Raw genomic sequence first — 27,609 nt, 5'->3', positions numbered from 1 at the left:
AACATCAAGACTGGGCCAAGAAATATCTTAAGACTGATTTTTCAAAGGTTTTATGGACTGATGAAATGAGTGACTCTTGATGGGCCAGATGGATGGGCCAGAGGCTGGATCAGTAAAGGGCAGAGAGCTTCACTCTGACTCAGATGCCAGCAAGGTGGAGGTGGGGTACTGGTATGCACTGGTATCATCAAAGATGAACTTGTGGGACCTTTTCGGGTTGAGGATGGAGTGAAGCTCAACTCCCAGACCTACTGCCATTTTCTGGAAGACAACTTCTTCAAGCAGTGGTACAGGAAGAAGTCGGTATCGTTCAGGAAAAACATGATTTTCATGCAGGACAATGCTCCATCACATGTATCTAACTACTCCACAGCGTGGCTGGCCAGTAAAGGTCTAAAAGATGAAAAAATAATGACATGGCCCCCTTGTTCACCTGATCTGAACCCTATAGAGAACCTATGGTCCTTCATAAAATGTGAGATCTACAGGGAGGGAAAACCGTACACCTCTCGGAACAGTGTCTAGGAGGCTGTGGTGGCTGCTGCATGCAATGTTGATCGTAAACAGATCAAGCAACTGACAGAATCTATGGATGGTAGGCTGTTGAGTGTCATCATAAAGAAAGGTAGCTATATTGGTCACTAATTATTTTGGGTTTTGTTTTTGCATGACAGAAATGTTTATTTCTAAATTTTATGCAGTTATATTGGTTTACTTGGTGAAAATAAACAAGCGAGACGGGGATATACCGTATTTGTTTTATATTAAGTTACCTAATAATTCTGCATGGTAATAGTTATCTGCAAAAACAGATATCCTCCTAAGATAGCCAAATCTAAAAAAAACACTCCAACGTCCAAAAATATTAAGCTTTGATATTTATAAGTCTTTTGGGTTGATTGAGAACATAGTTGTTAATCAATAATAAAAAAAAAAATCCTCTAAAATACAACTTGCCTAATAATTCTGCACACAGTGTATATCTAGTGTGCGGCTCTGCAGGAGGAGGGATGTGGAGATTCCCCATTACTGGGCGCATTAAAGGGAACCAGTCACCTAAAATATGCGTTCCGACCTATCAGGAGACGCATGTGTGCCCTAATTACACCTTTCTACCCATCCCTGTGTTATAAAATTGTATAATATGAAAGTAATAAAAAACGTTTTATTACCTTCATATTTCGTATGTAAATAGCAGGGAATATGGTCACAGGGGCGGCGCCTTGCCCTGCATACTTTCCGTGGTATCACGCCCCTATGGGTGTGGTACCATGGAGTCACATGAGCAACGTCACCGTCACTCATTCTATCCTGCGTGCATTGTGGCAGGCTTAGTTTCCGGGTGTTCACGCGCCGGCTTCAGACGTGCAGTGCGCATGCGCAGTGCACGTCTGAAACTGACAAGGAGAACCCGGAAGAGAAGCCTGCCGCAATAGTAAGTGTAAACGTGCGCAGGATAGAATGAGCGACGGTGACGTCTCTCATGTGACTCCATGGTATCACGCCCACAGGGGCGTGATACCATGGAAAGTATGCATGGCAAGGCACTGCCCCTGTGACCATATTCCCTGCTATTTACATAGGAAATATGAAGGTAATAAAACGTTTTTTATTACTTTCATATTATACAATTTTATAACACAGGGATGGGTAGGGAGGTGTAATTAGGGCACACATGCACCTGCTGATAGGTCAGAACGCATATTTTAGGTGACAGGTTCCCTTTAAGCTCCTCTGTGCTGCGCTCACACTCCAGGAGACAGAACGTGTTCCCGTCTGTTCCCTGCACACATCTCTGACTCCCACGTCACTGAAAACTGAACTTGTCAGAGTATTACATTACTTTTACAGACTGACAATAAAACATACCAAATAATAAAATGTGTTTTAATGAACAAAACGTTAGGAAACGTTCTTTCCTGCATAATGACATGTTTCTAAGGCACATGTAACTGGAGAGGAAAACTGCCTGCTCTACCCCGTTCACACTTAGCGTTTTTTTAAAAAACGCAGCAGTTTCCCATTTCAGGCAGGTAAAATAAACAATTGTGTGCATTAACTTGTTAAGTCACCGCTGGAGTCTGCTCCAGCGACTTCTGCTCCGATCGCCAGGCGATGCCGTGTTCCTGCCGTGGATGGTTCTGGTGATGGGAGAGGAGTCGATGCCAGCGGCACCGGTGGGCGCAGGCTCCGATCATCCACTGGGCTGGGTTATTTTGGGATCTGCAGTACCGCTGGCTGACTGTCGGTGGCATGTGTCTTCCAGCTGAAGTTGCCAGCGTTCAGCTACAGCCAATGGGAAGACACCACACCCTTCTTATTCCCCCTCCTGTCACATGACCACTGCCAGAGATAGTTCTGATTTTCCTGGCTCCTGTTACGTCCTATTCTGTTTGGTTATTCCTGTGTGCTGATTTCTGCGTGTTTTCTGACTACCCTCCTGCCTACTGTTTTTGTACCTCGCTGCCCGATCTGGATTTGACCTCTGCTACGGTTGATGACTAAGTCATTGCCTGCCGATTCTGTCCCTGTTCCGCAATTCCTGGTTTGACCCTGCCTGACTACTACTCTCATCGGACTGCAGCCTTCCACAGGTAGTGATCACCAGGGCCCTATGTAATTCCAAATGCCTGTATAGGGGTTAAAGGGTTTCAGGGTTCTGGGGGTCCTGCTTGGTGAGTGGCTTTCCTCTAGCCTCCCCATTACAGCCTGAGTCTGTGAATCCAGGCAGGCGTTACATTATCTCTGGCCCATCTAACAAGGAGAGAAAAAAAAAAAAAAGGATTCTCTCCATGCTGTGCTAAATCAGGTGCACACCCTTTCTGGCCTTGTACATGGACTTACACAGCAAGTGCAGGATCTCAGGTCTGCTTAGGTTCAAGCCCCTACAGCACCTACCTCATCGTGCCCAGAGTCCTGTCAACTGCAAGGGAACAGATCACGTTGTGGAGCCAAACATGGAGTGCCTGGATCAGAGAGGCAATCATTTCCAAGGCAGCAGCAACACCTGAGCGGGCCCCAGGATACCCGCTCAGGTGCCCAGGTACTCCCTGCAGACCCTATGAGGTTAATGATACCTGTCTCATTGTCTCACCAGGGAGAATCTGTACGGCTGAAGACCTTTGTTGATTGTGGTTCTGCTGCTAATTTCATAGACCCTATTGTAGCAAAAGAGCTGGATTTGACTTTGCTAAGGTTAAATGCACCTATTAGAATATCTGCTATTGATAGCACCCCTATCACGCAGGGTGTGGTTACTTTTATAACTCCAGAGATCTCCATGCTTGTTGGTGCTCTGCATGTAGAATCTGTGTCATTTTTTGTTCTTGAAAATCTGATGTCAGCAGTGGTATTAGGCATGCCATGGCTGCGCAAACATAACCCGGTCATAGACTGGCACCAGGGTGAGATTGTGCGCTGGAGCCCTGATTGTCAGGAGACATGCATGTCTTTATCTGTTAACATGACTAGAGCTGAACCTAACTTCATACCTCATGCATTCAGGGATTTTGCTGATGTCTTTTCTGTATCTGAATCTGAAAAATTACCTCCGGACAGAGATTATGACTGCCCCATGGATTTGGTCCCCAATTCCCGACTCCCCAAGGATAAAATGTATAATCTTTCTGGTCCGGAGCGTCAGGCCATGAAAGATTATATAGCAGACAGTCTGCAGAGAGGGTTTATCAGACCATCCAGGTCATCAGTCGGCGCTGGATTCTTTTTCGTTGATAAAAAAGATGGTGGCCTCAGACGTTGTATTGACTACTGTGAACTGAATGCTATTACTGTAAAGAATCAGTACCCTCTGCCACTCATCCCCGATCTATTTAACCAGCTCATAGGAGCCCGGTGGTTCACCAAGCTGGATCTCAGGGGAGCATATAACCTAATCCGCATCAGAGAAGGAGATGAGTGGAAAACAGCATTTAATACTCGAGAGGGACACTATGAGTACCTGGTAATGCCTTTTGGATTAAGTAATGCGCCGGCTGTGTTTCAGAACTTTGTTAATGACATTTTCAGAGATATTTGTGGTCAGTATGTGGTGGTCTATCTGGATGACATCCTGATTTATTCTTCTGATGCTACGTCACATGTCCAACATGTACGCACTGTACTCCAGAGACTCAGGGAGAACTCCCTATTTGCTAAATATGAGAAATGTGTTTTTTTTTGAGGCAGAGGTTAATTTCCTGGGTTATATATTGTCTGCAGAAGGCTTCCACATGGATCCCTCTAAGCTTCAACCGATTAAGGAGTGGGTACAACCCAAGTCTCTGAAAGCCTTGCAGCGTTTCCTTGGGTTTGCTAATTATTACCGCAAATTTATTAGAGGTTTTTCCAAAATTGCCAAACCCCTCACCGATTTGACTAAAAAGGGGGCTGATGTGGTTAATTGGAAGCCAGAGGCGATCCATGCCTTCTCAAAATTAAAAGAATGTTTCTCCTCAGACCCGATTCTGGTTCAGCCTGACCTTATGCGTCCGTTTATTGTGGAAGTCGATGCATCCGAGGTTGCAGTGGGAGCGGTGCTATCACAAGGTACTCCGTCTCTCACTCAGCTTCGTCCTTGTGCCTTCTTTTCCTGCAAGTTTTCTCCCACAGAGAGAAATTATGACATTGGTAATCGTAAGCTGTTGGCAATTAAATGGGCCTTCGAGGAATGGCGCCACTTCCTCGAGGGCGCCAAACATAAGGTCACAGTCATCACAGACCATAAGAACCTCACTTATCTGGAATCTGCTAAGAGACTCAATCCTAGGCAAGCTAGGTGGGCATTGTTCTTCTCCAGATTTGATTTTGTGGTAACATTCTGGCCCGGTACCAAGAACACAAAAGCTGATGCACTTTCCCATTGCTTCTGTCCCTCTCAGTTGGAAAACTCTGAACCAGTGCATATATTAGCTAAAGGCATTATTATGTCATCTGTTTCCTTAGATTTGATAGAAGAGGTCCATAATACCAAAGACCAAGCTCCTGAAACCACTCCTGTCAAAAACTGTTTGTCGCCCCCTCACTTCGCCTACGGGTACTCCAGGAATCCCACAATTCTGTGCTTGCAGGTCACCCTGGTATCGGCAATACCCTCCAATTAGTAACCAGGAATTTTTGGTGGCCAACCGTAGCGAAAGATTGTAAGGACTATGTACTGGCTTGTGAAACTTGTGCGCGAGCCAAGGCACCCCGTAACCGCCCTGCCAGATTTCTCCAGTCCCTACCTACTCCAGTAAGCCCTTGGACACATCTCTCCATGGACTTCATCACTGACCTTCCACCCTCAGAAGGGAAGACCTGTATCTGGGTAGTAGTGGATAGATTCAGCAAACAGTGTCATTTTGTTCCTCTGTCCGGATTACCCAATTCTGAAACTCTTAGCAAGTTGTTTATTAGGCATATTGTGCGGTTACACGGGGTTCCGGAAAATATTGTTTCTGACCGAGGAACACAGTTAGTCTCGAAATTCTGGAGGTCGTTTTGTAAAAAGATCAATATAGAGCTATCTTTTTCATCTGCCTACCACCCAGAGACCAATGGTCAGACCGAACGTTCCAATCAAACCCTTGAACAATATCTCCGGTGTTATGTGTCTGACCGTCAGTCTGACTGGCTGGAATATCCAGCTGAAGTTGCCAGCGTTCAGCTACAGCCAATGGGAAGACACCACAGCCTTCTTATTCCCCCTCCTGTCACATGACCACTGCCAGAGATAGTTCTGATATTCCTGGCTCCTGTTATGTCCTATTCTGTTTGGTTATTCCTGTGTGCTGACTTCTGCATGTTTTCCGAATACCCTCCTGCCTACTGTTTTTGTACCTCGTTGCCCGATCTGGATTTGACCTCTGCTACGGTTGCTGACTACGTCATTGTCTGCCGATTCTGTCCCTGTTCCGCAATTCCTGGTTTGACCCTGCCTGACTACTACTCTCATCGGAATGCAGCCTTCCACAGGTAGTGATCACCAGGGCCCTGTGTAATTCCAAATCCCTGTATAGGGGTTAAAGGGTTTCAGTGTTCTGGGGGTCCTGCTTGGTGAGTGGCTTCCCTCTAGCCTCCCCATTACAGCCCATCTGAGTCTGTGGATCCAGGCAGGCGTTACATTACCTTTATGAAATCTCATTACTTTTGCTGGGACTGTACAATAACTTTTTAATTTGCATCAAATTTATTAAAAATGCTTTAACACTGTCACGCCAGAGCCTATTTCTGCCTTCGTGACAGGGCCAATTTATTAATTTCTGACCAGTGTCTCTTTATGAGGTTACTAGCTGTTTCCAGCCAGCTAACGCTCAGCACGCCCATTATGATCAGTTCCTCAGTGTATGAAGGACTCTGCTGTGGGTATACAGCTCTCCCCCAAAGGGTATACAGCTTTCCCCCAGGGTATACAGCTTTTCTCCCCCGCAAAGGTTTACAGCTCACCTCCCTGGTATATAGCTCTCCCCCAAAAGGTATACAGCTGTCCCCCTCAAGGGTATACAGCTCCCCTGCCGCCAAGGGTATACAGCTCCCCTGCCGCCAAGGGTATACAGCTCCCCTGCCGCCAAGGGTATACAGCTCCCCTGCCGCCAAGGGTATACAGCTCCCCTGCCGCCAAGGGTATACAGCTCCCCTGCCGCCAAGGGTATACAGCTCCCCTGCCGCCAAGGGTATACAGCTCCCCTGCCGCCAAGGGTATACAGCTCCCCTGCCGCCAAGGGTATACAGCTCCCCTGCCGCCAAGGGTATACAGCTCCCCTGCCGCCAAGGGTATACAGCTCCCCTGCCGCCAAGGGTATACAGCTCTCCTGCCGCCAAGGGTATACAGCTCCACTGCCGCCAAGGGTATACAGCTCCACTGCCGCCAAGGGTATACAGCTCCCCTGCCGCCAAGGGTATACAGCTCCCCTCCCCCCAAGGTTATACAGCTCTTCTCCCCCCTAAGGGCATACAGCTCTTCTCCCCCTCAAAGGGTATACATCTCTTCTCCCCCCCAAAGGGTATACAGCTCTTCTCCCCCCAAGGATATACAGCTCTTCTTCCCCCAAGGGTATACAGCTCTTCTCCCTCCAAGGGTATACAGCTCTCCTCTCCAAGGGTATACAGCTCACCTCCCTGGTATATAGCTCCCCCAAAAGGTATACAGCTGTCCCTTCCAGGGTATATAGCTCCGCTCCACCCCCAAGAGTATACAGTTCCCCTCCCTCCAAGGGTATACAGCTCTCCCCCCCAAACGGTATACAGCTCTTTCCCTCCTAAGGGTATACAGCTCACCTCCCTGGTATACAGCTCTCCCCCCAAGTGTAAACAGCTCCCCCCCAAAATACAGCCCCCCGATATTTATACAGCTAGCTGTATACAGCTGGGGGTGTAAGAGTTAATCACCGTGGCACTACACTGCAGTGTTGAATATTGGCGGGTTTCCCGGCGGGCTGGCGGTGTGAGGGTTAATCATTGTGACAGGTTCATCACTTACACTACACTGCACATAGAGGGGAGGAGTCAGGGGGGGTCACATAATCAGTTCCCCAGTGTGTGCAGGACTCTGCTGTGATGGTTGTCGTGGTGCTGGATGAGGTGAAGTTTATGTGCGGGGTCAGGACCGATTTAGAGTGTGGATGTAGCGGAGCCATGTGTGGTAATGGTGGGGTGCGAAGCCGCGTGTGGTAATGGGCGGAGCCGCGTGTGATAATGGGAGGGAGGCGGAGACGCATGTGGTAATGGAAGGGGGCGAAGCCGCATGTGGTAATGGGAGGGGGCGGAGCCGCATGAGGTAATGGCAGGGGCGGAGCCGCGTGTGGTAATGAGCGTGGGGGCGGAGTCATGTGTGGTAATGAGCGTGGGGGCGGAGCCGCGTATGGTAATGTACGGGGGACGGGATTAGTGAGTAATCACAACGGCTCTTATATATAGATATATAACTCTGGAACTTCAGCGGATCCCGGTAATTCTGACACTTTTTTCGTGACATATTGTACTTCATGGTAGTAGTAAAATTAAGGCAATATCTTTTACATTTATTTGCGAAAATGACGAAAATTTTGGGAAAATTTTGCAATTTTCAAACTTTAAATTTTTAGACCCTTAAAGGAAACCTGTCAGGTGCAACATGCACCCAGGACCACGAGCAGTTCTGGATGCATATTGCTAATCCCTGCCTAACCGCCCCTGGATATATTAGCATAGATAAAGAGATCTTTAGAAAAAGTATTTCTAAAGATCTTATATCGTATGCTAATGAGCGAGGGGACTAGTCCCGAGGGCATTGCTTCTCTTGCAAGTCGCTTCACATTAGCATGTTAGTATACCCCTGTGGGTGTACTAACATGCTAATGAATGCGCAGCGTCAGAGGATGATCTCACCTCTCCACCGCCATAGCCCATCGCTCCCCCACAAGTGACACCATTTTGGAATCTAGACCCCTCAAGGGAATTATTTAGATGTGTGGTGAGCACCTTGAACCCCCAGGGGCTTCACAGGAGTTTATAACGTTGAGCTATGAAAATAAAAAAATAAATTTTTACCACAAAAATCTTCAAGCAAGTAGCTTTTTTCACAAGGGTATCAGGAAAAAATGCACAATATAATATGTTGTGCAGTTTCTCCTGAGTACACAGATACCCCATATGAGGTGGAATTCTATTTATTGGGCACACGGCAGGGCTTGGAAGGCAAGATGCCATGTCGTGTTTAGAAACCCCTGAGGTGCCTAAACAGTGGAGCTCTTTCAAAAGTGACCCCATTTTGGAAACTAGACCCCTCAAGGAATATATGTAGATGTTTAGTGAGCACTTTGAACCCCCGGGGGCTTCACAGACGTTTACAACATTGAGCCATGAAAATAAAAAAATACATTTTTACCACGAAATTGTTACTTCAACCAGATACCTTTTGTGAAATAAAATGCACCATAAAATTTATTGTGCAATTTCTCCTGAGTACGCAGATACCTCATAGGTGGTGGAAATCTACTGTTTGAGTTCACAGCAGGGCTTGGAAGGGAAGGAGCGGCAATTAAATTTTAGAGTGCACAATTGCTGGTATAGATAGTAGATGCCATGTCGCGTTTGGAGATCCATCCATGTGAGGTCTTGTTTTTTGCGGGACGAGTTGATGTTTCTATTGGTGCCATTTTCAGGTGCCTAACATTTTTTAATTGTTTTTTATTCTAATTTTGGTTGGTAGAATAAACATGAAACAGCAAGAGTTTTGGGGATTTTTTTCTTTATGCCGTTAACTCTTTGGTAAAAGTAACAACGCAGGTTTATTCTTCGGGTCAGTACGGTTACATCGATACCACATTTATCTTTTTTTATGTTTTGTCGCTTTTACGCAATAAAAACAATTTTTTTTTTAAAAAATTATATTTTTTGCATTGCTGTATTCTGAGAGCTATAATTTTTATTTTTCCGCTGATGGAGCTATGTGGCGGCTCGTTTTTGCGGGACAGGATGTCGTGTTCAGTAATACTATTTTTGTTTATGTTCAACTTTTTGATTTTGTTTTATTCTCCTTATATATATATACACACACACACACACAGTCATATGAAAAAGTTTGGGCACCCCTATTAATGTTAACCTTTTTTCTTTATAACAATTTGGGTTTTTGCATCAGCTATTTCAGTTTCATATATCTAATAACTGATGGACTGAGTAATATTTCTGGATTGAAATGAGGTTTAATGTACTAACAGAAAATGTGCAATCCGCATTTAAACAAAATTTGACCGATGCAAAAGTATGGGCACCCTTATCAATTTCTTGATTTGAACACTCCTAACTACTTTTTACTGACTTACTAAAGCACTAAATTGGTTTTGTAACCTCATTGAGCTTTGACCTTCATAGTCAGGTGTATCCAATCATGAGAAAAGGTATTTAAGGTGGCCACTTGCAAGTTGTTCTCCTATTTGAATCTCCTATGAAGAGTGGCATCATGGGCTCCTCAAAACAACTCTCAAATGATCTGAAAACAAAGATTATTCAACATAGTTGTTCAGGGGAAGGATACAAAAAGTTGTCTCAGAGATTTAAACTGCCAATTTCCACTGTAAGGAACATAGTAAGGAAATGGAAGAACACAGGTACAGTTCTTGTTAAGCCCAGAAGTAGCAGGCCAAGAAAAATATCAGAAAGGCAGAGAAGAAAAATGGTGAGAACAGTCAAGGACAATCCACAGACCACCTCCAAAGACCTGCAGCTTCATCTTGCTGAGGATGGTGTCAATGTGCATTGGTCAACAATACAGCGCACGTTGCACAAGGAGAAGCTGTATGGGAGAGTGATGTGAAAGAAGCCGTTTCTGTGAGCACGCCACAAACAGAGTCGCCTGAGGTATGCAAAAGCACATTTGGACAAGCCAGTTACATTTTGGAAGAAGGTCATGTGGACTGATGAAACAAAGATTGAGTTGTTTGGTCATACAAAAAGGCGTTCTGCATGGAGGCAAAAAAACACGGCATTTCAAGAAAAGCACTTGCTACCCACAGTAAAATTTGGTGGAGGTTCCATCATGCTTTGGGGCTGTTTGGCCAATGCCGGCACAGGGAATTTTGTTAAAGTTGAGGGTCGCATGGATTCAACTCAGTATCAGCAGATTCTTGACAATAATGTGCAAGAATCAGTGATGAAGTTGAAGTTACGCAGGGGATGGATATTTCAGCAAGACAATGATCCAAAGCACTGCTCCAAATCTACTCAGGCATTCATGCAGAGGAACAATTACAATGTTCTGGAATGGCCATCCCAGTCCCCAGACCTGAATATCATTGAAAATCTGTGGGATGATTTGAAGCGTGCTGTCGATGCTCGGCGACCATCAAACTTAACTGAACTGGAATTGTTTTGTAAACAGGAATGGTCAAATATACCTTCATCCAGGATCCAGGAACTCATTAAAAGCTACAGGAAGCGACTAGAGGCTGTTATTTTTGCAAAAGGAGGATCTACAAAATATTAATGTCACTTTTATGTTGAGGTGCCCATACTTCTGCACCGGTCAAATTTTGTTTAAATGCGGATTGCACATGTTATGTTAGTACAATAAACCTCATTTCAATCCAGAAATTTTACTGAGTCCATCAGTTATTAGATATATGAAACTGAAATAGCTGTTGCAAAAACCCAAATTGTTATAAAGAAAAAAGGTTAACATTAATAGGGGTGCCCAAACTTTTTCCTATGACTGTATATATAGATATAAATAAATGTATTTTTTGGAATGTTTCTTAAAGTTTTTAGTGATTTTTTCAGATAAAAGTGCGCCTGCGCAGGACCTCAATGTCGACCTATGTGCATAACATAGGACATGTCATGCACTTAGGCTTCAGAAGAAGGAGGACAAAGATGGCTGCTGGTACCGGAGAACAGAGACACCCACCTGACCAGTCTGTAACGCACCATCTGTTAGGTATTATAACGTCAATTTTACGTTCTACACAGCGGCCTGGGCTCTTATACAGCATGTTAGAATGCTGTATATAAGAGCCTGGTGGTGGCCGCAGCTTATAGTCACCAAATCTGGGGACAGGTTCCCTTTAAAAAATAATGTCTGGAAACGTCTGGCTGTATTTTGAACACACCCCCTTATCATGTAACAGAAATAATGTCATACCTGGAAGGAGCCTGTACACTCTAGCATCTACCCACATAGATATATGGATGTGTGGCGCCCCTGACCTGGTCAGGCGCCACTGAGTACTGCACCCATGCTGGGTGAGTGCGAACAGGTAATCCCAAAGGCTGAGTAGGGTGTGTACGCACAGACACATAGTAACCAGGTCTCACACACACACCATAGAGGGGACGCCTGGGCAGACCCAGGAGGGGGCGTGGCCTCCACATCTCAGCTAGTGGTTCGGTAGGGAGGCAGGAAGCTAGTAGTTGCAGTGGCAGTCAGAGAAGGAGTAGAAGAGGAGCAAGCCGAGTCTGAAGCGGAGAGCGGGCACGCAGACACGCTAGTCAGACTCTGCAAGTGTAGTGGCTATTGGTGGGGGAGAACGGTCACCAGAAGTTGGACAGAAAGACGCTGAGGAAATCAGTTGGTCTGGAGGACACTGAGGGAGCCAGCTGGTCGTGTACTGAGACTCCTGGAGGGCTAGGCATGCACGGGGAACAGGTCCTTAGAGCCAGACATCCATTTAGTGGTCTGCTAAACCTGCCGGTGGACAACAAGTCCCACACCAACCAACACAGAGTCTGAAATCAGCAGCAACGAGGGGCCCCATAAGGAGGATCGAGCCTGGAGCCATCTTCCTTGGTCCACGCTGCCAGCAAACGGGCCAGAAAGGAGAGAAAAGGAAGTTGTGACTTCCCTGGATGAATCCCACGGTACTTTAAGTCAGGGGTTGTCAAGAAGTGCTAGGAAGGAGAGTCAGCAGTCACCCCTATACCAGTCTGCAGGATACCTGGTTATCTCCGTATCGCCCGGGTTATCTCACAAAACCAGCTGAAAGTGAGTAAACAAGTTGAAAGACACTTTGGACTGAGACTGAGTTATTCTGCGACCTGTTGTTCCACACACATACACCCGAGTCCCTGGGGCCAGCTTCACTCTCGGGAGGCCATAACACCAGACTGCAAACACCATCAGCCCCAGACGCTCGTTAAACTGCAGTGGCGGTCACCCATAACCCTGACCGCAAACCGAGAGTGGCGTCACGACTCAGAAGTAAACCTGACATACCTGCTGCCAGCGGTAATCAAAGTGAAGCCCCTGTGGCGTCGCAGAAGGTGGAGTGACGTCCCTGGAACGGACGCTGCGGGTGGGCGACACAGATGTTCTGTGCTTACAGGACCTGCGATGATGTCACATGGAGGGGAGGAGTCACATGTTACACATCCCTTCCTGTAAACGATGCAAATGACGGTTGAGCCTAGAATGTACGGGCTGCAGTCAGGTCATGGGCGTGACCGTTTGGGTTGGGGGCGTGGCGAGGTTTGTCTCCATCCACTATAATCATGCCCCTGTGGCTTCGCTCCACCCCCCTGCACCCTCCCCTCCTGTGGTCTCTCCCCCAGACATCCTCTTCTATTATAATCACCTCTATGCTCACGTGAACTTAGAATAAACATATAAAACATTGTTTTTCTGTCTGGAAACACCAGGCTGCATTTTCAACACGCCCCATTACACAAGTTACGTCATACCTGTCAGGAGCCCGTACATTCTAGCATCTAGCCTAGAGTATGACGCTGTTCTGTGCAAACAGGACCTGTGATGATGTCACAGTCATGTGATTAGTCACTTGGGTGGGGGGAGGAGCTAGTCTAGAGTTTGCAGAAGACGGCCTCATGTGAGAAGAAGCTGGAGACATTTTGTACAGCGCTGACCGGTAATGAGGGAACAGAGTGTGATAGAGGGGCACAGAGCTAAGCCTGGGGCAGAGGGGCAGGAGCTTCACCAGCAGCCATATATGTAGTGTGCGGCTCTGCTGGAGGAAGATGGAGGACTCAGTGCTGGGGGAGGGGAAGATGTGTGAGATCTGGATGTGCAATGTGTATGGAGCGGAGCAGAGTGATGTGTATGAGAAGGGGAGCGGAGAGGCGTACGAGGGGAGGGGAGCAGAGAAGCGTACGAGGGGACCGGAAAGGCGTACGAGGGGAGCGGAGCGGAGAGGCGCGGGAGCGGAGCGGCGTACGAGGGGATAGGCGTACGAGGGGATAGGCGTACGAGGGGATAGGCGTACGAGGGGATAGGCGTACGAGGGGATAGGCGTACGAGGGGATAGGCGTACGAGGGGATAGGCGTACGAGGGGTGCGGATGGGAGAGGGGTGCGGAGGGGAGAGGGGTGCGGAGGGGAGAGGGGTGCGGAGGGGAGAGGCGTACGAGGGGAGGGGAGAGGCAGGGGAGGGGAGGGGGAGGAGAGGCAGGGGAGGGGAGGGGAGAGGTGTACGTGGGGAGGGGAGAGGCGTACGTGGGGAGGGGAGAGGCGTACGAGGGGAGAGGAGAGGCGTGGGAGGGGAGGGTGAGGAGAGGCGTGGGAGGGGAGGGGAGAGGCGTACGAGGGGAGGGAAGGGGAGAGGCGTACGAGGGGAGGGGAGGGGAGAGGCGTACGAGGGGAGGGGAGGGGAGAGGCGTACGAGGGGAGGGGAGAGGCGTACGAGGGGAGGGGAGCGGAGAGGCGTACGAGGGGAGGGGAGCGGAGAGGCGTACGAGGGGAGAGGAGCGGAGAGGCGTACGAGGGGAGAGGAGCGGAGAGGCGTACGAGGGGAGAGGAGCGGAGAGGCGTACGAGGGGAGAGGAGCGGAGAGGCGTACGAGGGGAGAGGAGCGGAGAGGCGTACGAGGGGAGGGGAGCGGAGAGGCGTACGAGGGGAGAGGAGCGGAGAGGCGTACGAGGGGAGAGGAGCGGAGAGGCGTACGAGGGGAGGGGAGCGGAGAGGCGTACGAGGGGAGAGGAGCGGAGAGGCGTACGAGGGGAGCGGAGCGGAGAGGCGTACGAGGGGAGGGGAGCGGAGAGGCGTACGAGGGGAGGGGAGCGGAGAGGCGTACGAGGGGAGAGGAGCGGAGAGGCGTACGAGGGGAGGGGAGCGGAGAGGCGTACGAGGGGAGGGGAGCGGAGAGGCGTACGAGGGGAGAGGAGCGGAGAGGCGTACGAGGGGAGAGGAGCGGAGAGGCGTACGAGGGGAGCGGAGCGGCGTACGAGGGGAGCGGAGAGGCGTACGAGGGGAGCGGAGCGGAGAGGCGTACGAGGGGAGCGGAGCGGAGAGGCGTACGAGGGGAGCGGAGCGGAGAGGCGTACGAGGGGAGCGGAGCAGAGAGGCGTACGAGGGGAGCGGAGCAGAGAGGCGTACGAGGGGAGCGGAGAGGCGTACGAGGGGAGCGGAGAGGCGTACGAGGGGAGCGGAGTACGGCAGAAATGCTGAAAGAACTGATGTACTGTAGATTATTTTCTGCACCAAATCTGCAAGGGAAAAATTAAGTATGTGCAGAACACTTCAGGATTCTGATTGACTTTCCTGGCATAAGGATAGATTTGTGACAAAATTGCACCCGCCATCCAAAAACACGCTTCAAGAATGCAGTGTGTGCACACAGCTTTAAAGGGAACCTGTTGGGTCCAATATGCACCCAGAACTATGAGCAATTCTGGGTGCATATTTGTAATCCCTGCATCTAGTAGCATACAGTAGATAAAGGGATGTTTAGAAAAAGTATTTATATATAATATTATATACTAATGAGCGCAAGGACTAGTCGCAAGGGCGTTACTTCCCCCGACTAGTCAGCCCTCTTAGCATGTTAGCACGCTCCTGTGGGTGTGCTAACATACTATTCAGTGCCAGCGTTATTGGCATAGATGTGTGTACATGTGTCCGTTGTCACCACATCAGACGCAGGGTTTACATTCAGTGCACATGCTCAGACGTCCCGGCACTTCCGGTCATGCACACTATGAAGCCGGGTATACGCTTCTCAGCTTCATAAGGGTCCAGAGCGCATGACCGTAAGTGTCGGGACTTCTGATCATGTGCACTGAACCTAAACCCGGCGTCGGAGGCGGTGACAACGGACAGGTACGCGCATCCATGCCGATGACGCTGGGTATTGAATAGCATGTTAGCAAACCCACAGGAGCTTGCTAAGAGGGCGGACTAGTCAGCAGAAATCAAGCCCTTGCGACTAGTCCCTGCGCACATTAGTAAATCATAATGAATCTTTAGAAATACTTTATATAAAAGATCTCTTTATCTATGCTACTATATACAGGGACGGTTAGGTAGGGATTAGCAGTATGCACCCAGAACTGCTCGTGGTTCTAGGTGCATAGGGGACCTGACAGGGTCACTTCACTTTAAGAGTTCAGTACAGATATTTAAGAAAACTTTCTGGGATCTCTGCATGTTTGTTTTATTAAGGGATTAAGGGTTCATTCACATGACCGTTCTGTTTGTCCTGGTCAGTTCCTGTTTTTTTGTGGACCCACGGACAGGACCATCTTTTCAATGTCTTTTGTGTAGGATCGGATGGCACATGGTAGCACTTCCATGTTCATCCGATCCTACAAAATAACACATTGGATGCCGTATGTCCGTTCCGTTATTATGGAACATGTCCTATTCTGTTCTATACCTGACCGTGACTCAATACAAGTCAATGGGTCCGCAAAATCTCCGTAAGCCGCACGAAAGGACTTCCGTGTGACCTCCGTCCGGTGCCTCTGCAGTCTGTGTCCTGCTCCCGCGGCTGCTCGCACTGCAGTGTCTCAGCATTTGCCCGCACTGCAGTGTGTCCGCAGCTGCCCAGACAGCAGTGTCAGCATATGCCCGCACTGCAATGTCAGCATATGCCCGCACTGCAATGTCAGCATATGCCCGCACTGCAATGTCAGCATATGCGCAAAACTGCAATATCAGCATATGCTCACATTGCAATGTGAGCAGTCGCGGGGATGATGAGCGCTGCCGTCAGGAAGTTAGTAAAGTTTATTACCTGCTGTGATGAACTCCTGACGTCAGCACTCGTCACTGACCGCCGCGTTCTCACATCACCTCTCGCGGGCGGCCTGAGACTGTAACTAGTGGTGATGTCACGGGTCGCTCGCGAGAGGTGATCTAAGAACGCGGCGGGCATAGAACTCAGTGACCAGCGCTGATGTCAGGAGTGCAGCGGCTTCCATCACCGCTGGTAATGTACCTCGCTAACCTCCTGAAGTTCGCACTGGTCATGCCCTGAAGTGACCTGGACTGACCTCATGATGTTAGCTCAGGTCACTGCACTGCTTTCTAAGCCAATGGGGAACATTCTGTTCTTCATTGACTGGGATAGGGAGTAAGGATCGTCGTGGGACCCTCTTATTGGATTACGCCGGACCCGGATTTGGATATTCTTTTCAATAAATTGATGAAAGAGGGAATGTGTTAAGTTTATATAAAAAAAATTATTTTTTTTTGTCTATTTTTTTTTAAATTACTGACTAGGTTACTGATGTCGGGTATCTGATAGACGCCGTGACATCAGTAACCCCAGGGCTTGATGCCAGGTGACATTACACATCTGGTATCAACCCCATATATTACCCCGTTTGGCACCGCACCAGGGCATCGGTATGAGCTGAGGCAAAGCATCAAGATTGGCACATCTAATGGATGCGCTACTTCTGGGGCGGCTGCTGCCTGCTATTCTTAGGCTGGGGAGGGTCCAAGAACGACGGACCTCCCTAGTCTGAGAATACCAGACCGCAGCTGTCTGCTTTACCTTGGCTGGTGATCCAATTTGGGGGGACCCCCACGTTTTTTGTTTTAAATTATTTATTTAATTTAAAATCTGTTTTGGATTACCAGCCAAGGTGAAGCTGCCAGCTGTGGTCTGCAGGCTGCAAACGTCTGCCTTACCCGAGCTGGCCATAAAAAAAAAAAAATAGGGGGACCCCACGTTTTTTTTTTCTCTAATTATTTTTTGGCTAAATACAAGGCTAAGTACCCTTTAGTGCCACATGAAAGGCACTAAAGGGGTGCAAGATTACAAAATGCTGGGGAGTGGGACATTATGTCTTTCTCATCTATTATCTATCTCTATCCATTCATTCGTTCATTCATCCATCCCTCTATCCATCTGTCTCTCTATACCTCTATCTATCTATCCCTCTATATATATATCTAGCTATTCATCTATTTATCTAGCTGCTTGCGCGTTTTGCATTCCGCAAAAAAACCCAGAAGGCACACGGATGACACACGGCCCGTATACAGAACGGGTATCACACGCATGCCACACGGATGCATCCGTGAAAAAAACGGACAGTGTTTTGCGGACCGCAAAAACGGAACGGTCATGTGAATATAGCCTAATTGTCCATGAGAATGTTTCTGTTTACAGTGCCTTGTCTCAATGTGATTTGTTATTGTCGTGCAGTATCCTGACTAAACATTATAGATGTTATATTTGCAGCTGTAGGAAATTATTGAAAAAATTATCTCTTAGGCCCCTTTCACACCTCAGTTTTTTGCTATCAGTCACAATCCGTTGGCTCGACGGTTCCGTCGCAGATTGTGGAAAAACTGATACGACAGATCTGCCAAAAAAACGGGACCGTCGCATCAGTTTTTTTTCAGCCCAACAGTGTTTTTACACCCCATCTGAGCATGCTCAGTTAAAAAAACGGATCCGTCGCCAGATTCCATCATTTCACAGATTACGACGGATCCTGCGCCCATAGGCTTCCATTCTACCAAACGACGGACGGCGACAGATCCGTCGCTGTACGTTTTTTTTGACATACACAAAAATGTTACTGTGGACGTCGTCTTCGTCCGACGGACAAACATTTTTCGACGGATTAAACATGAGGCCATCCATCGCTAATACAAGTCAATGAGAAAAACCGGATCCAGCGGCATCAGTCGCTGGATCCTTTTTTTTTCAAAATTCAATGCATTGTGACTGATGGCAAAAAACTGATGTGTGAAATAGGTCTTAGTATTGCACATACACTGTGTGCAGAATTATTAGGCAAATGAGTTTTGATTACATGATAATTTTTATACATGTTGTCCTACTCCAAGCTGTATAGGCTTGAGAGCCAACTACCTATTAAGTAAATCAGGTGATGTGCATCTCTGTAATAAGGAGGGGTGTGGTGTAATGACAACAACGCCCCATATAAGGTGTGCTTAATGATTAGGCAACTTCCTTTCCTTTGGCAAAATGGGTCAGAAGAGAGATTTGACGGGCTCTGAAAAGTCCAAAATTGTGAGATGTCTTGCAGAGAGATGCAGCAGTCTTGAAATTGCCAAACTTTTGAAGCGTGATCACCGAACCATCAAGCGTTTCATGGCAAATAGTCAACAGGGTCGCAAGAAGCGTGTTGGGGAAAAAAGGCGCAAAATAACTGCCCATGAATTGAGAAAAATCAAGCGTGAAGCTGCCAAGATGCCATTTGCCACCAGTTTGGCCATATTTCAGAGCTGCAACGTTACTGGAGTATCAAAAAGCACAAGGTGTGCCATACTCAGGGACATGGCCAAGGTAAGGAAGGCTGAAAAACGACCACCTTTGCACAAGAAACATAAGATAAAACGTCAAGACTGGGCCAAGAAATATCTTAAGACTGATTTTTCAAAAGTTTTATGGACTGATGAAATGACAGTGACTCTTGATGGGGCAGATGGATGGGCCAGAGGCTGGATCAGTAAAGGGCAGAGATTTACACAGACTCAGACGCCAGCAAGGTGGAGGTGGGGTACTGGTATGGGCTGGTATCATCAAAGATGAACTTGTGAGACCTTTTTGGATTGAGGATGGAGTAAAGCTCAACTCCCAGACCTACTGCCAGTTTCTGGAAGACAACTTCTTCAAGCAGTGGTACAGGAAGAAATTGGTATCGTTCAAGAAAAACATAATTTTCATGCGGGACAATGCTCCATCACATGCATCCAACTACTCTACAGCGTGGCTGGCCAGTAAAGGTCTAAAAGATGAAAAAATAATGACATGGCCCCCTTGTTCACCTGATCTTAAGCCCATAGTGGTCCCTCGTAAAATGTAAGATCTAGAGGGAGGGAAAACAGTACACCTCTCGGAACAGTGTCTGGGTGGCTGTGGTGGCTGCTGCACACAAAACCAGTAAACCGATCAAGTAACTGACAGAATCTATGGATGGTAGGCTGTTAAGTGGCATCATAAAGAAAGGGGGCTATATTGGTCACTAAGTTTTTGGGGTTTTGTTTTTCCATGTCAGAAAAGTTTATTTCTAAATTTTGTGCAGTTATATTGGTTTACCTTGTGAAAATAAACAAGTGAGATGGGAATATATTTGGTTTTTATTAAGTTGCCTAATAATTCTGCACAGTAATAGTTACCTGCACAAACAGATATCCTCCTAAGATAGCCAAATCTAATAAAAACACTCCACCTTCCAAAAATATTAAGCTTTGATATTTGAGTAATTTTGGTTGATTGAGAACATAGTTGTTGATCAATAATAAAAAAAAGTCCTCTAAAATACAACTTGCCTAATAATTCTGCACACGGTGTACAACTTAATGACTGATTAATAGAAGCTACAAGACTGTTGTTTTTATTTATATTTTTTTCTCCTTATAGTCTGAAGTCTCTTTCCTCTATACAGGATAGTGAGGTCAGACGTCTGAATTTGCCCAGATATCCCCCTCCCCTTCTTTCTTTTTCCCCTCCCCTTCCCCTTTGTCCCCTTCCCCTTTTTTTTCCCCTCTTTTTTTTGCCCCCCACCATTTGTTCCCCCCTTCTGCCTCCCTTCTCTCCCCCCCACCCTCCGCCTCCCTTCTTCTCTCTCACCTTCCGCCTCCCTTCTTCCCCCGCCTCCCTTCCCTTCCTCTCCCCCTCACCTCACCGCTATTGTGATTTATCTTCTGCTTCTAGTTAGGAGCTGCAGATATTAGACAAAGATCTACTGTACAATGTATTTTTACTGTATTTGACGTGATCATGGAACTACAGATTTGTTTTAAGGCTTTCAAAACTAGTTTTCTAAGAAGCTAAGGATTGTTTTGAAATACAGTGGAACCTTGGTTTACAAGAACAATTCGTTCTGGGAGTGTGCTTGTAAACCAAGTTACTCCTCTGGCAAAGCAAGATTTCCCATAGGAAATCATTGCAATGCAGACAATTCGCTCCACAACTTGTTCAATGTTCCATCCTGGTCCCCTATTGTGCCATTCCACACATGCACAAACACGCACACACACATATTATGCTTACCTTGCATTCCATTCCATCGCCGGCCTCCCAATTTCTTGTAGTTCGCCGCTACAGGATGTATATTGGGTAACCATCGCAACGATGGAGGAACTTCGCTGTCAGAGCGCTGACATCAAAGCTGCTTACCTCTGATTGGTCTGACTTTGAGTAGCGGCTGACAATGGACGTTCCTCCCTCGTCGCGATGGTTACCCGATATACATCCTGTAACGGCGAACTACAAGAACCGGGAGGCCGGCGATGGAACGGAAGGTAAGGTGAGCATAATTTGTGCGTGTTTGTGTGTGGACTGCAAGAGCGGGTTCCAGCGTGAGGGAAGTACGGAACCGGAAGTGTGTGCGGTATTTGTTCGTACGGCAAAGCTTGCTCGTAAACGGAGTTACAAATTTACAGCAAGCTTTGCTCTTATAGCAAAATGCTCACAAACCGGATTACTTCTAACCGAGGATCCACTGTACCTGAACTTAGTTTTAATAAAAGGGATCCATGTCGTAAAGATTATTCCAGGCGTTTGCAACCTGGTGTTTTTGCAGTGTTTTTTTGTTTAGCAGCGTTATTGTCTTGGTTTTATGCAAATCTATGCTAATCAAACGCTGCTTTTTCCAGGCCCAGCAAAGTCTGAGATTTCTAAAATCTCATGCATACACACACCTGCAGATTTTTTTACCGACAAATACCTGCGTTTTTGGTCAGGTTTTCAAAGAATAAATGTCAATTCTGTGCAGCGTTTTTGCAACGGTTTTGCATTGAAACAATCCACTTTGTAGCAAAAACGCCACAAAAGAAAATAAAAAATGCACCAAATCTACAGATGACTCCCAGGAGACATCCTGTCACTAGATCAGGCTTAGGTCAGGAAAAAAAAAAACTCCGAGTGAATATAGCCTAAGGCCTTGTGCCCACAGGGCCTTTTTTATAGCGTTTTTCCTTTTTTTTTTTTTTTAATCAATAAAAAGCAAGCAAAAATCATCGCAGCAAAGTCTAAAAATCATGACTTGCTGTGCACACGCTGCTTCTTTTTTTTTGCTCTTTTTTTTTTGCTCTTTTTTTTTGCTTTTTTTTTTTTGCTCTTCTTTTTGTTGCTGAAAAAAGAAGCAGCATGTCAATTGCTTTAGCGTTTTTTCCTGTTGTTTTTTTTTTCTTTTTTTTCCCCCCCCAATTGACCTCAATGGAGTCAGTGAAAAATGCAGGAAAAAACATGTGGAATGCCCACGTTGCTTTTTTTTTTTTTTTTTTTTTTTTTTTTTGTGCCTTTTGATGTCACTGGGGTTCCCTGTAATAGAGATGAACGAACCTAATTGGCAAAGATCGGAAAAAATTGTACTATCTTTGGCTGGATTGGGATCGGATATCCAATCGCTTAGGCCTAAGACACACGATGTCAAAATTGTAGCAAGTGGAATGCGATAAAACATCGCATTTCACTCAGACCAATATTAGCCTAAATGCCAGCAGCCACGAGCGATTATTTTCTCAGCCCTAATTGGACAGAGAAAACAGTCGCAGCATGCCGTGGGTGCAATGCGATCCTTGTTTCTCTCATACCCATTCAAGTCTATGGGACGAGAGAAAAATTGCACTGCACTCGCAGTATGGAGGAACGGAGGAGAGAGGGAGATAAATCCCTCTCCTCCGCAGTGCCGTCCCGCCCCTCCGCAGCGCCAGCCCACCCCTACTCAGCCGGCCCGCCCCCCGCAGCTGTGGTCCGATCGCACGATCGGAGCTCAGTTGCAGTGACACTCGCATAACACTCGGCTCCCGCTGTGCTGCCAGCGTGAACAGAGTGTCATGCGAGGATCGCAGTAGTCCCCATGTGGCCCTGGCCTTACCGCAAAAGATCTTGCCAAGGATCCGTAAATGATCGGATGGCAAAAACCATACTCTCCCTGCCCATCACAGCCATGTCAAGTATTGGCATGGCTGCGATTGGCCTCTGTAAAAAAAAAAAAAAGGCAAAAGGTTTAAAGCACAAGGTACATACTTACGCGCCCAACAATTATCTCTAATGATTATTCACTGCTTTCCCCGCCCACCGGCATATCTGATTGGCTGCAGTCAGACCCCACACACAGACAGCATCTGTTGATTGGTTGGAATTCACAGGCGCTGTGTCAGGATCTATATTGTGGTATAAAATTGGCGTAGGGTCCTGCTGTATTGATACCAGCACAAATAAAGCTGGCCACAGGCTGCAGCCCCCAGCTGTGCGCTTATCTTGTCTGTGTATTAAAATAAGAGGAACCACTTGCGGGTTTTTTATTTAAAAATGCAATAACCTAAAAACCCCAGCATGTTGTCCCTCCCCCCCCTTACTTAATTTTGATACCCAGCCATGATAAAGCCCGACAGATGGGAGCTGGTATTATCAGCCTGGGGAGTCCTATAGTTATTAGTCCGCCCCCCCAGGTTAAGAATAGCAACCTGCAGCCGCCTAAGATTGTTGCATGCATTAGATGTGACAAGCCGAGTGCTTTACCCGGCTCTTCCCGATTGCCCTGGTGTGGTGGTAATCACGGTAAGATAAGAGGTTAATAACAACAACTCATAGCTGTCAGTTAGCTCTAGATTAGTGATGGCAGGTGTCTGACACCCCCATCACTAATCTATAAGGGAAAGTAAATAAACATAGAAACCGTAAAAATCCTTTATTTGAAATAAAAGAAAAAGAAACACCTTCTTTCACCACTTTATTAACCCCCTAAACACTCCTGAAGGTCCGATTTAATCCACACAAGGTCCTAAACTATTCCAGCACTGCTACATATGAAATTACAGCGCACGATCATGGAACATGACCGAATGCTGTAACTGCTGGCAGAGAGCGAGCCGTGATCAGCGGTGACATCACTCAGGTTAGTGACGATCACAGCTGGACGTTCACCTGTTCATGCCGGTGGATCACTGGGGTTTCCTGCAGCTCCACCAGCATGAACATGATTCATCTTATGACATCACCGGGTTTCCCTGCACCTAGGCCTCGCGGTCTTAACCGTGGGTCCATGCAGGAGGCAAGTGCGGTGAGGTAGGTGCCCTGGTCTGTGAGGCGATCCGTAGTTCAGCAAGCCTGGGTCGTCATGGTGATGACCAGGGTTACTATGGCAGCGATCGGGCCCTTGTGATCACTTTCCAGAGACCCAATCGCCAGGGAGAGGTAAGGTGGGAGCGGCGCAGGCGCCTCTCTGAGCAGAGAGCCGCGTCCTAGCTGTAACATTAGCTGGAGAACCGGAGGCAATCGCGGGGGTATAGCGCCTGAACCCCTGCGGTCACCATGACAATAAAAGCACGAAATAAAGCATGTGACAAAGCATGAAAAAAAGCACATTTTTTCAGCAGTTTTTTCCTGCCAAGACATGTTTTTTTTTTGTGCTGAAAAAAAAGCAACTTGGGCACATATCCTAATTGGTAGTGAGTGATCGATTGAAGATAGTGATAGAATCGCACAGGAAATGGATGAAGGGGAATAAGACTTAGGCTACTTTCACACATCCGGTTTGAGCCCTGCGGCTCAATCCGGCTGTGAAAACTATGCAACGGATGCGGTGAAAACACCGCATCCTTTGCATCAGTTTTTACATGCGGCCGGTCCGGTTTTTTCCGGTTGCGGCATGCTACTGAGCATGCGCAGTGGAAAATACCGCATGCGGCGACCGGATGCGGTTTTTTCCGCATCGCGCCGCATCCGGCCTCCATAGGGATGCATTGAAAAATGCGCCGCAGCGGCCGGATGCGGCGCGATGCGGTGTTTTTTGCCGGAGCAAAAAACGTTGCAGGGTACGTTCGATCCGGCCGCCGCATCGGCTAAATCTGCCGCATGCGGCAAAAACCGGACCGAACGCAAGCCCCTACGGCACAATGCGGCACTAATGTAAGTCAATGCAAAAAAAAACCGCAATCGGCGTTACAAAAGCCGGTTGCGGTTTTTCTGCAGAACGCCGTATTGTGCCGCAGAGCAAAAGTCCGGATGTGTGAAAGTAGCCTTAGGCTACTTTCACATTGCGTTTTTACTTACGTTCAGTGTTCCCATCGGGGCATCCTTCCGAACCGCCCCTAACCGCAAAACGTGTTTCGGACGCATGCGCCGACAGGGCCATTGACTATAATGGAGCAGACTCTGTCAGAGTGTGTTCTGTCTTGCACCATTTATGCACAGATACGTTTTCTGCAGGCGGACACCTAAATGTAGTTGACTGCGTTCGGGTGTCCGCCTGCAGAAAACGTATATGTGCAAAAATGTTGCAAGACAGAGCACACGCTAACGGAGTCTGCTCCATTATAGTCAATGGCCCTGTCTGCGCATGCGTCCGAAACACGTTTTGCTGGGAGGGGCGGTTCGGACGGATGCCCCGACGGGACCACTGAACGTAAGTAAAAGCGCAATGTGAAAGGAGCCTAAGAAAGAACATAAAGAATTGAGATGTTGCCTGTATCACCCAACCCGGCCTACCAGACCCCAATGCTCCACCTCTGCTTGTAGTTACATAGGCTTAAAGGCCTGGAATTCCAAACACTTTGTGTTTCGTACCACAATTGTTCCTCTCATAGTTCTTCCTATTCACAGTCAGGTCTGTATTAGTTCTTTTCCACGATTTTTGCTCTAATTATTCTTATTTGTGAATTGTTCTATGTAAGAGATGACAAAGCAGTTAGTATATCTAAAGTAATAAGAGTGTGAGAAGAAATGGATGAAGTCATCAGGTAGTGACTGATCACTTGTAGAACAGCCCAGAATATGGTCCTGAAGTGTGAAGAGTCTGATGGAAAGAATTGGGCTTGAGGAATATCGTGTTTTCCTGTGAATTAATGGAAAATAAGTGTTGGATTTGTCTGTTTTTGTCTTAGTTTGTGAAAAATTAAATTGATGTTAGGATAAAAATCTGTCAATGGAGTAATATTCTGCTAATTTAATATTGTGTTGTAATTATTATAACAGGAAACATCTAATATTAGTGTATATATTAGTAAGTCAGATATGTACTGTATAAGAGATCACGCTTGCATATACTGAAGAGGAGTTCTTCTAGGGAGAGTTTCGTTGTCCAGAGAAAGCCAAAGGAATGCATGGAATGTGGGAAGAGGGAAAATAAAGGTGACGCATATAGTATACAGATACAGACCCTTATATCTACCCTCATGGAAGGGTGAGAGAAAGTTTTTCCAATTATTTAAACGGAACCAATCACCAGGATTTTCATATATAAGCTAAAGCTAGTGCTATACTGGCACTATCAGGCTGATTCTCTACATACCTGTAGTGGTCAACGCGCATGAAGAGGTTTTGAAATCCAAAAAAGTAAAGTTTATAAAATCGGCAGCTTCTTGAGTGACAGCAGCTGAGGATCAGATAATATATTTATAGTTATCCCCTCCCCCTGTTAGAATTAGCATAAGTATTATACAATCGATTTAACTTTTCACTACCAGGACCTCGGATATATAGGTTTTGTAATCCAAGAAAGTAAAGTTTATAAAATCATCAGCTTCTTGAGTGACAGCAGCTGGGGATCCGATAATATCTGGGGGGGGTATTCAGAGTTATCCCCTTCCCCTGTTAGAATTAGCATAAGTATTATGCAATCGATTTAACTTTTCACTACCAGGACCTGTGTGAGGTCATACCCATGTGACCAGAAGGGGCGGGGGTTCATCCAACAAAGCAACCAGGAAGCAACATTTTTATTTGCTGAGGACCCGCCCCTTCTGGTCACATGAGTATGACCTCACACAGGTTCTGCTAGTGAAAAGTTAGTCTATGTGCCCACGTTGCGTATTTGCATGCAGTTGCGCTGCGTTCGGCACCGCAGCGTAACTGCATGCGCCCTGCGTCCCCAGCACAATCTCTGAAGATTGTGCATAATCTATGCCCACGTTGCGTTTTAGAATGCAGCGATTTGCATGCTGCCAAATCGCTGCGTTCTGAAAAGCAACATGTCACTTCTTTCGTGCACTTTGCATGCTGTCTCCATTGTGTCTATAGGGAGAGGCAGCATCCAGAGCGCACGAATTCTGCAGGAATTCTGCAGTACAATGCGTCTCAGAACGCAGCTTTTCGGCTGCGTTCTGAGACGCACATGCAGTGACTTTACGCTGTGGTGCAGAACGCACACACGTGGGCACATAGAATTAGCATAAGTTTTATACAATCGATTTAAGGGTAACAGGGGGAGGGGATAACTATGCATACCCCCCCCCCCCCCCCCCGATATTATCTGCTCCTCAGCTGCTGTCACTCAAGAAGCTGATATTATAAACTTTACATTCTTGGATTTCAAAACCTATACATCCGAGCTGACCACTACAGATATGTATAGAATCAGCCTGATCGTGCCAGTATAGCACTGGCTTTAGGTTATATACGAAAATCCTGGTGATTGGTTCCCTTTAAGGAACATGAAGTTGAATTGATTTAGTTTTGTATGGTATATTAGAGGTTAATGATTTATTTAATGGATCCAATCATAAAAGGCACGTCCGCTTGTCTGAACAGTGCCTGAAGAAATCGCTATCTGACGCTAGACTAAAGGCCCCTTTACGCACTGAGACTTTCTAGCGATCCCACCAGCGATCCCGACCTGGCCGGGATCGCTGGAAAGTCGCTGGTGAGCTGTCAAACAGGCAGATCTGGCCAACAACGCATCAGCGATACGGACCTGCAGAACGACCGGTCATCCGTGTGTAGAATGTGGTTCTTGGCCGTACTTCTCAGTACCTCAAGCTGTGGGTGTTAGGTCACCACCAGAGGTACTCGACTATTTTCCTCTTTTTGTTTGTATTGAAGCAGTTCACTTCTAGGGGTCCTTGTGGCTATAATGATCTGATCATCAGGAGGTGGAGGTGGGGTGGTAGCCTTGGTTTAAAAATGTCTTTTTAAGATGGGTTAAGTGTTCATCCCTGTCTGCTGGCCTGGAACAGATATGATTATATCTGAGGGCCTGGCTGTAGACAATGGAC

General features: G+C 47.0%; 2 protein-coding genes across 2 annotated transcripts in view; one reads left to right on the top strand and one right to left on the bottom strand.

Annotated features, from left to right (window-relative positions):
• LOC142311977 (uncharacterized) overlaps window positions 1–12,799 on the bottom strand; it is a 34,924-nt gene extending 22,125 nt beyond the window's left edge. The window contains exon 1 of the mRNA XM_075350846.1: window positions 12,668–12,799. The gene's annotated coding sequence lies outside the window, so the exon portion shown is untranslated. The remainder of the gene's footprint in view (window positions 1–12,667) is intronic.
• Window positions 12,800–13,231: 432 nt separating this feature from the next.
• The window catches only part of LOC142311969 (uncharacterized), a 79,202-nt gene continuing 64,824 nt past the window's right edge, over window positions 13,232–27,609 (top strand). The window contains exon 1 of the mRNA XM_075350832.1: window positions 13,232–13,316. The gene's annotated coding sequence lies outside the window, so the exon portion shown is untranslated. The remainder of the gene's footprint in view (window positions 13,317–27,609) is intronic.

Source organism: Anomaloglossus baeobatrachus, chromosome 5 (assembly GCF_048569485.1).
Source record: "Anomaloglossus baeobatrachus isolate aAnoBae1 chromosome 5, aAnoBae1.hap1, whole genome shotgun sequence".
NCBI lineage: Eukaryota > Metazoa > Chordata > Amphibia > Anura > Aromobatidae > Anomaloglossus > Anomaloglossus baeobatrachus.
Note: the sequence above shows the minus strand (reverse complement) of the source record. Positions and strands in the feature narration are given on the sequence as shown.